Source organism: Zingiber officinale, chromosome 3A, assembly GCF_018446385.1.
Source record: "Zingiber officinale cultivar Zhangliang chromosome 3A, Zo_v1.1, whole genome shotgun sequence".
In the NCBI taxonomy this organism is placed as follows: Eukaryota; Viridiplantae; Streptophyta; class Magnoliopsida; order Zingiberales; family Zingiberaceae; genus Zingiber; species Zingiber officinale.
This window is the reverse complement of record NC_055990.1, coordinates 67,130,377-67,141,125: the sequence shown is the minus strand read 5'-3', so window position 1 is coordinate 67,141,125 and position 10,749 is coordinate 67,130,377. Positions and strand designations below refer to the sequence as shown.

The following is a 10,749-nucleotide window of genomic DNA, read 5'->3' as shown; positions in this document are numbered from 1 at the left end:
GATTAGTTGTTTAGTTAATTTGTGTTGAGACATCTTTAGTTCTTATTCTAGTCCCTGTAGATACAATATCTTTTATTATTACTTACGACATTTCCGTACACTTGCGGAGAGTCAACAATGACTTTTCCACCCAGGGTTGTATGTATTTGAGTACGGGTTGTTCTGTCTCTGATTAAAACCCATGATTGCATCACATTGCTCTAATTGGTTGATTTGTGCAGAGATAGCTCCCAAAGGACATGAGTCACTAGAGTGATCAGAACTTCCACATACTTCACAAGTAGATACAATGGCATTGACCGTATTTGAATTAACTCCCATGCTTTCAAATTTTTTTGTAAGAGCATCCAGTTTTGCAGCCATTAAAGTAACTGCATCAACATCAAACTTTGCTAAGGCTTTTGTTGGGTTTACACAAGAATATCCACCACTTCTCTCATTTGCCCATTGATGATGATTTTGTGCTACACTTTCAATTATTTCCTCAGTTTCATCTAGGCTTTTATTCATGAGTGCCCCTCCAGCAGCTGAAACTAAGGACACCTTAGTATGATAATTAATACCATTATAGAATGTGTGCAACACTAGCCACTTCTCCAAGCCATGATGTGGGCATTGTCTGAGCATATTATTATATCTATCCCAAGCTTCAAATAAAGATTCTGAGTCAGCTTGTTTGAAACTTGCAATAAGATTCCTCATATGAGCTATTTTACTAGGTGGATAGAATTTGTCCAGAAATTGTTGCTCGCACTGTTCCCATGTGGTGATGCTATTTGGAGCTAAAGAGTTTAACCATTGCTTAGCTCTGTCTCTTAAAGAAAACCCAAATAATAATAAATGCACTGCTTCAAAAGGAACACCATTCATTTTCATTGTACCGCATATCTCATAGAAGACCTCCAAGTGTTGATTTGGGTCCTCATGCGATCCTCCGCCAAACTGATTCTGTTGCACCATAGAAATAATAGCAGGTTTGATCTCAAAATTATTTGCTTCAACAAAAGGTCTTGAAATGCTAGATTGAAACCCTCTAGCATAAGGTGCTGCATATACCTTTAATGGTCTATTTTCCATGCTAGAATGTTCTTGTTCTTCTTTATGTCTTTGTGAAGTTCTTCTTTTATGAAATGTTCTGTCTATTTCGGGGTCTAGAGGAAGAAGTTCTCCTATAAAGTTAGATCTTTGCATATACAAGAACAAGATTGCAAGATATATTTGTTCAAAAGAAAAGAAGAAAGAAAGAGAAAAGTTAGATTAGAATGTTAGAAATTAAAAATGCTGAATTATAATTGCATAAAAAAAATATTGACAAGATGTAGAAAGATATACTTATGAAAACAAAATTCTAAAGATTAGTTACAACTATGCTAATGAAAAGAAAAGAAAAGTTATGTTTAGTCTAACTCAATTAATAATCTCTAATGTTATAAGCGCAGTCCCCGGCAACGGTATCAATAACTTGTTCACGATCCGCAACTGTACGGATACATCGTCAGTAATAAAGAAAGATATTGTATCCACAGGTACTGGCTATAACCACTAGGCTATCTCAACACGAATTAGCTAAACAACTGATCAATTGATTCATAAAAACTAAGTGCAGCTATGAAAGGTAAAGCATAGAAATAAAAGCATAGAAACAAGAATAAGAGATATGATAAAAGGATATTCTAGGAGTTTTGGTTTCTTTGTAATGTTTTTCAATGTAAATGATCTATCAAACCTTATTCCTCAATTGTCCATCATTTGAAGAAGGTTGTCGGTTCTCTCTTACAATAGACAACTGGCCTAGGACTAGAATCTATATCTAAATGTGATCAATTAGGAATGATTCCTATAACATCCTTACACGGCTTGCCTATCACGTGCGCCACTCGGATAATCAATATAGAAATTCATTACTTCTCAAACACATCAAGATATAAAAGATTAATGCATACAATCCATCCTACCCCCTTGAATGACCTTGTTTCACCTTCAAAATTATCCCTCAATCGTCCTTACACGGACTTGTCTGTCACGTACGACCCTCGGATAATCGAATGAGGAACTACCTCTATAAGTTCCACAAGATACTCAAACATTCAATCAAGTATGGTAATTAAGTCCAATCACAACAATCCACACAAGATCAAATAGATACAAACAAGACAAAATCATAGAAATAGAAAATTAGCAAATCCACAAGAGTTTACATCAAATCATATTACAAATACTCCCTCCATCCTAGAACAAGGAGATCTAATCCATAGAACAAGAAAAGAAACCTGAAGATAAGAAGATCATAAGCATCTTGATCCCTAAAATCCAAGAAGAGAAGGGAAGAAAAGCTTATCTATGATATAAAAAGGTCTTCGGATCCAATCCTTGATCTCAGAGTCGATTTGTTGAAGATATGCCCTTAGATCGCTAGAAAATCCCTCTAAGAATGTGCGAAATCACCCAAATCTTCCTTTCCTCCAAAAAGGGAGAACTCACCTTTCAAATGATGGAAGAGACCCTTATATAGAGCAGGGCTTTGGGTGCCACATGGCCCCGAGACCCGGCCGTGTGAAGCTCACACGACCTAGGTCATTCTCTTCACTGCCCATCTCACACGACTGATGTGCGTAGGTTATATACACTTTTATGCATGTCTTGATGCACATCTACTTGTATTTCATTAGCATAATCTATGTCTATTGCACCCTATTTCTTTATAATGTCATACTTCCATTATATTTTGTTTGGAGATCTTCTATTTGCTTGTTTTGATTGACAGGACGCTATTTGGAGCGAAAACAGAGCTAAACGCACATAGGAGCAATGGGTCGTGTAGGGCGCACGACCGTGTGGCCATTAGCTTGTTTTGGCCGTGCCACATGGCACTACCGTGCTCCACCACAGCAGCAAATCAAGCCATAGCAGTGTATGCCACACGGCCGTGCCAACATCCCGTGGCCAAGCAACACATGGTCGTGCCAAATGACACGGCCGTGCCAACTATCCAGAGGGGAGGAAGGCCACGGTCGTGTGAATTCACACGGTCGAGAAGAAGAACGCTACGACCGTGTGAGCCACACGACCATGTGACTCAAACAGAGAAGAAACCGTGTGAGGCCATGTGGATCCTACACAGCCGTGTGACGAAGAACACAGGCCGTGCCATGCCAAAAATAGAGCTGTGCTGAATTCTGGTAGATTACCAACCATTCGTAAAACGACCATAACTTTGTGCTTTGTTAGAATTTTGGGCTGTTCTTTATACCAAAACGTAGCTGACTTCAATTCAAGTCCAACAGAGAGGAAGACTTGTGTACCCATGATAAATGGCACGACCGTGCCTCCCAACTGCGGGTCCAATGGACCTCCACCCAGACTGCAGACCCAACTTTGAACCGTCATAAATTTCGCCTCGGTTGGAGCCAAGGATTGATCCAAGTATCAGATTGAAGATAATTTCAAGAGCTACAACTTTGGTTCAGGGTGAATCACGAGAAAACCTGTTTTAGTGGGTGAAAAACTCGATTTACCGGACTCCTATTTTCTTGGGTTTCCTGGGCTGTTTGGAGGAGGTATAAAAAGGTCAAGGTCTTCATTCTTTGACTCATCTTGGGAGATCTTGGATCTTGGATCTGGGACTTCATCCCTCTCCTTGAGGGAAGGGTTCTCCCCTTAGGGGGAAACCCTAGAGCTTCATTCTCCTTCATCCCTTGGTGATCCATCCATCTCTGGAGTGAGGAGGCATCCCCAAGATATCGGAATCATCTGCAAGCATCTCTTCTTCCCCTTCTTCTCAAATCTAGGGTTGTAAGTATGGTTTTCTATATGTTTTTTGGCTGTTCTTCCTTAGCAATGGAGTAGATCTCTAGATCTAGGATATAGGAAGTATTTGTGATGTGATGGTGGTGTAAAACTATGTAGATTTGTCATGTCTTCTATTCAATGACTTGTTGATGCCTTGTTCATGTTTGATGTAATGTGTGTGTGAATCTTGTTTATATCTTTTGCATGTTTTATCAAATGGTTGTGTAGAATTGTTAATCCCGTAAGGGGGATACCCAAGATCGATTATCCGAGGGACGTTCGTGATAAGAACATGCCTGTGTAAGGACGATTTAGGGTATTACCTTGAAAGGAGAAGCAAATCTCCACAAGGAAGTAGGGGATCGGGCATAATCACTATTTCTATTTCTATGTTATTCTGTGTTAGTGTGTTTCTATGTTGATTATCCGAGGGATGCACGTGACAAGCAAGCCCATGTAAGGACAACATAGGAATCGTTCCCATTTAGTAGCATAGGACATGGAGTAGGAGATCATGGCGGCTTATCCATTGCAAGGGAGAGTCGGTAATGAATCTAACTTCCTACAAGAGTATGAACATAGAGGATAGGAACTAAGCAATCTATGTAACATCACCTAGCATTACAAGGAAACCAAAATCCTAAAATCTATCATTCACCATCCTCTTACTCAACCCCTCTCAAGATCTATTCTCTCTCTTTCCTTTTTCTTTCTCTTATTTTCTTTCTAATCAATCTTGTGTTTGTCTAGATAATTCGCCGTGCAAAGTTAACTAGTGCTAAATTGACAGTCCCTGTGGATACGATATCTTTCTTTATTACTGACGACGTAACTATACACTTGTAGTTCGTAACAAGTTTTTGGCGCCATTGACCTCTGCAAGTGTACGGAAATATCGCAAGTAATATAAAAGATTATCATATCCACAGGGACTGGAATAAGCACTAAGAATGTCTCAAAGTGAGTTAGTTAAACAACAATTTAATGAGTTAACAAGTACAAATTAAATCTACCAAAGGTAAAGATGAAAATGAAAAGTTAGGAAACAAGAATAAGGGCAATGATAAGGGATGTTCTAGGAGTTTTGGTTTCTTTGTAAGGTTACTCAATGTAAATGATCTACCCAAATCTCATTACACGGGCTTGCCTGTCACGTGTGTCCCTTGGATAATCAACATAAGAATTTATCTCTCATCAAACACATCTAGGTATCAAGATTAATGCATAAATCTATCCTACCCCCTTGAATGACCCTCTTTCACCTTCAAGATCCTCCCTCAAACGTCCTTACACGGGCATATTCCTATCACGAAGATCTCTCGGAAAATCGAATGAGGAATTACCTCTACAAGATCCACAAGATATCCAAACCCTCAATCAAGCATGGTAATTAGGCACAATTACAACATTCCACACAAGATCAAATATATACAAAATAGGACAAAATCATAGAAATGAGAAATTGGCATATCCACAAGAGTTTTACATCAAGATTTCCTTACAAATACTTCCTCCATCCTAGAACAAAAGATCTACTTCATAAATCGAAGAAAGAAATCCCAATAAACAAATATTACAAGCATTCTTAATCCCTCAAATCCAAGAAAGGAGAGAAAGAAAACTTATCTATGGAGAAGAATCGTCTTCAGATCCAATCCTTCGATCTTAGAGTCGAATCGGTGAAGATCCTCCCTAGAATCGCCAGAAAATCCCTCCAAGATGGAAGGAAATCACCCAAATCTTCCTTTCTCCCAAAGGGGAGAAGATCCCCTTTGAAATGAAGATGAAACCTTTATATAGAGGGGGAAAATTGGTTGACACACAACCCCAGGACCTGGCCGTGTGTGGGACACGGCCTGGCTCACTCCCCTCTCTGCCTATCTCACACGGCCGTGTGTGAGATAGGACCATGTCTGGCTCTGCCACTGCACTCCTTGCATGACCATGTAGATCCACACGACCATGTCATTCTTCTCATCTGGAAACCTTACACGGTCGTGTAGCTCACACGACCATGTCATTCTTCTCCTCTGGAAACCTTACACGGCTGTGTGGCTCACACGGCCATGTCATTCTTCTCCTCTGGAAACCTTACACGGTCGTGTGACTCACACGGCCATGTAAGGTTTCCAGAGGAGAAGAATGACATGGCCGTGTGAGCCACACGGCCGTGTAAGGTTTCTAGAGGAGAAGAATGACATGACCGTGTCACTCTAGAAGCTCTCGACTTCATTTAAACTCCGTTTTTGCTCCGAATCATGTCCTATCAATCAAACAAAGCAAAGAGTAGATCTCCGAACAAAATATAATGGAAGTATGACATTATAATGAAATAGGGTGCAATAAACATAGATTATGCGCATGAAGTACAAGTAGATATGCATCAAAGTATGTATAAAAGTGTATATAATCTACGCACATCACACTCCCAGACTTAAACCTTTGCTTGTCCTCAAGCAAAATGTCGCAATCACGATTCATGTATTCAACAATGCATCATAATCCTTAATGCACTCTCCTAACTCTATCCACAAGTTTCATTAATGAGCATGATCATAGAAATAAACCTAGTATGACTTAAGCATAAGTCTCTTGTGCACGATGCAAATAAGTAACTCAAAACCCTTCAAGTTTCAATCTTTGTCCTAGTCAAGTCGTCATCCAATTTGAGTTCCTAATATTTCCGGTGATAGACACTTATCTGTCACACACTTGGTTCATATTTTTCAATCAACCCAAGGTCTCAAAGGCGTGCTCGATATCAGGAGAACCATAGAAGTCATTTCCCCAGTAACCTAACGCGGTCTCAAAGGGGTGACTTTCTAGTTTCCACTCACGACAACTATTTTTTATATCCTTTTTTTTCACTCTTTTTTTTCTCCTTTTTTTTCATCATGCACCTTTTTAAACACATAGTTTTTAGGCACATAAGTTGGGATATTTTGATTTTTCTAAATGAGTTTTTCAGGATTCGAGCCTCATCCAGTAACCAAAATAAAGTTTGAGAAATCACCATGGAAACCAAGTACTAAATAAATAGAATGAATCATGACTATTTTAATGATATCAACTATTCAAGCATCAAGTCAAAGTGTAGTGAAAGTAAGATCCTTAAGATTGAGCCAAGACTAAAACTTATTTCTAATTGATACTTAGCTCAATTCATGCTACTCAAGATAGAGAAAAGAAGTACAATAAACATACTATCATCATTTACAATATCATGAATCAAGATAAAGAACATGCTAACAATTTGCTTTAGGATAAGAAAACATAAAAATGGAGTTTGATGTTCTCAAGGTGTATGCCATAAAAAATCAAAACAAAATGCAAGACATAAGCAAAAACAAAAACAAACAAAGCAAATCAAATGCATCTAACGCATCCCCCAGACTTAAACTTTTCATTGTCCCAATGAAAATTAAAAATAATGTGGAGGAGATTTTAAGAGAAGTTACCAAGTGATGAGCTCCAAATGGTTGACATTCATGTTTTTAAAGATACTCCTCCATCCAATACTCACATTCCTCTACAACTTTGAATTCTACAACAATAAGATAGACAAGAAAAATTAAGTAGAGGATACATGTTTATTATAAAGAGAGAACTAAAGACATAAAAGAAAATAAGGAAAATGAACTTGGGTTGCCTCCCAAGAAGTGCTTGTTTAAGGTCATTAGCTCGACCACCTCATTAGATTCATCTAAATCTTGCTCTTGGTGGGGTAAGATATTTCAACACCCTCCTACCAAGGGCTCTTATTATGGAGGGAGCTTTCAATATAGGAGTTAAAAAATGAAGTATCGCTCTCTCCATCTTCGTCTTCTTTAAAGTTCTTTCGGGTGGTCGAAGATGGTTCAGATTGAGCTTCCAATTATTAGCCCAAGTGAAATCTGCACATGCAAAGAAAATAAAAATCTCCCACAAACATATTAGATAAGATAGAGTCATAACTATATTAAGATAAGCAGAATAAGAAATAAAAACTGAATCACATCCAACTAAGTCAATGATAGGTACCTTTATAAAATTTTCCTAAAGATCGCAAGAAATACTAACCTTACTTTGCTGAGAAATACCTAAAATTTCTAAACATGTAGATGTGACTTCCTCTGAATCAAAAGATGGTTCTGGCTCTGGCTCAGGTGTTGGCGATATCAAAGATGGTGATTCTTGAGACTCAACCATATCTACATGAGTCCCTACACATTGTTCCACAACATGATCAATTCTTATAACATCTAAGGGTTGTATGAACAAAGGTGGTGATCCTTGAGATGCTGCTTCCACAACACAGCTCCCTACACATTTTTTCATATCATCTTCATCAACACAAACATAAAAAAATAAACAAACATCTATGTCCTCAATAGGAGAATCAATAACAAGAGGATCAATAACTTCACTTACAGTTTTAAGTTGATCTACCACATCACATTTATCATCTGAAAGTTCAATGTCACTATAACACCCTATAAAATTTGGAGGTAGATCTGAAAACTTATTTACCACTGCATTATCTTCACAATCCTCATCTGAAGAGTCTTCATTTTTATACAAATTCAAAAATCTGCACTCAACCTTACTAGTGTCATAGAATTTTTTAAAGTCATAGTTCTCATTGACCCAAACTAACCTTTGTGGAAAAGGAACCCTTAGTGAAGGTCTTGGGAAAGATACTTCTAATTTCCCATATTCCCTTTTAGCTTGTGGAGGAGATTCAACTTGCTTATCTAGTGTTGGTATGATCAATTGTTGAGGGAAAGGTACTTGTGGCATTTGGGAACCTCCTGGAATAATGGAACTGAGTTCATGTGGTCTTCTATTGTTCTTCTCCTCAATTCTAAACATGTCCTTCTTCAGAAGTTCTTCATGATTCTTTTCAATTCTCAACCCAACATCATCACACTTTTCACTAGATCTTGTCTGCGAAGGAGGGGGCTCTTCTTTAAACCAATTTGAAATAATACTTTCAATCTTTGCCCCTAAATGTTTGAACTCCCCATTTTGTGACTTGTGATTTTCAAAACTCATAGATGGTTGAGTTACAATTTGTTTGACAGACTCTATAGCATTTATGGCTTGCACTTCTTGAATGTTTGAGGGAGATTTCATCCAACTTATATTCGACCATTCATGGAGGTTCAATGTCACTTGATCAATTAACATATATGCTTCATCTACACTTTTGTCCATAAAAGAACCTCCAGCTGATGAATCCAATAAACTCTTGTCTGAGAAAGAAATTCCCCCATAAAATATGTGCAGAATCAACCATTTTTCAAAACCATGATGAGGGCACTGTCTTTGAAGACTCTTGAATTTATCCCATGCTTCAAACAATGATTCTCCATATTGTTGGATCGAGAAGCGCTAGAGGGGGGGTGAATAGAGCTCGTGGCTATTTCATTTTTCGAGTTCGTAAATCGTACGAGAAACTATCAGAGTAATAAGCAGCGGAATAAAACAATCAACCACAGAGACATAGGGAATTACTTCGTTCGGAGCCTAAGGCGACTCCTACTCGAAGGCCCGCGATCCTTGATCGCTTTCGGTGGGCAACAACTATAATCTCGATAAGAATTAAAAGCTTCTTACAAAGAAAGTATTATAATAAAGTTATACCGACAACTTAAAGAAGAAGAAAGCGGAGCTCCGGGTTGTCAGAATGTTGTAGCAGCACTTCGGAATGATTTTGTTAGCAGCATGTTGAAGAAGGAAAGCCTCTAACTTGATTGATTGAAGTGCTGGTCGAAACCCCCTTATAAAGGGTGTTCAAGGCACCTTGAAGGCTGTTCAAGGCGCCTCCATGCTGCCTGGTCTTCCGCGTGGATCAAATCTGACCTGGTCGAATTTCATCCATTCAAGGCGCCTTAAACCTCACTCAAGGCGCCTTCCAAGGCGCCTTCTTCTTTCTTCAAGGCGCCTCCAATGGTGCTTCACAGCCAGCTCAGCTTTTGCACCCGAGGCACCTCCAAGCTCCATGGAGGCGCCTCAGACACTGTTCATCCGAGGTTTTAGTGTTAGTTAGAGCCCTAGAGCCAATCATTTGATGATTGTATGGACTCATTATATCATATTCTTGTATATTAATAAAGGCATTTATTTGGTTATTATACTTATTTATATTAGTGCAAAATAGACTAAGTATAATAGCGTCCTTGAGTAGAAGGTTCATACCTATATCAATCGATTAGTTGAATCGATAGTGAGATGATATAGGGAACACTACTCTAAATCATTCATAGTCGAGTATTAACATTCAGGGACAATGTTAATACAATAAGACTAGCATGTAGGTCAGCTCGATGACTTGATCTCACAAGTCATGGATATAGAGATATCAAGCTGACACATGGGTATGCATTAGAGAATGTATACTGAATGACCCGCCATGAGAAAGTATCATGGATCGTTATATGAGTGTCATATACTTTCTCATGTGGCTATTAGTATGACTATTAGTCCTTAGACCTGAAGTCACCATGGATCCCTACATAAGGAGTTATGTACTTTGGTTTCGTCAAACGTCACCCGTAACTGGGTGGACTATAAAGGCGATTACTGGGTATGTAACGAATTATGCAGAGGGATGTGAGTGATGTAGATGGGATCTATCCCTCCTATATGACGGGAGTGACATCGATATTCTTGATAGAGTAAGACCACGAAGTGTATGGCCATACTCAAATGAGTTAATGTGAGATATTGAGCTCATTTGATTGAGTGAGTCTACTTGGAGTTCAAGATTTAGATTGGTCAGAGGATGACACGGTCTATGCCTCACATTGATCAATGTAGATGTCTAGGATAGAAGGACACTTGTCATATATTGTGAGGAGTCACAAATAATAGTCACAAGGTGATGTTGGATCTCAACATTTCTTGTAACTTGGGTAGCAATGATGTATTGCTAGATGCCGCTCATTGCTTATGTTTCTAAAGGAGTTTAGAAACATT

General features: G+C 38.6%; 1 non-coding gene and 1 pseudogene across 1 annotated transcript; both read left to right on the top strand.

Annotated features, from left to right (window-relative positions):
* Positions 1-598: 598 nt before the first annotated feature.
* On the top strand, positions 599-704 carry LOC122054506. The gene has a single exon (XR_006132806.1). It is a non-coding gene; the product is annotated as a small nucleolar RNA R71 (small nucleolar RNA).
* An 8,369-nt stretch (positions 705-9,073) lies between these two features.
* Positions 9,074-9,139, top strand: LOC122054473 (annotated as a pseudogene).
* Positions 9,140-10,749: the final 1,610 nt, after the last annotated feature.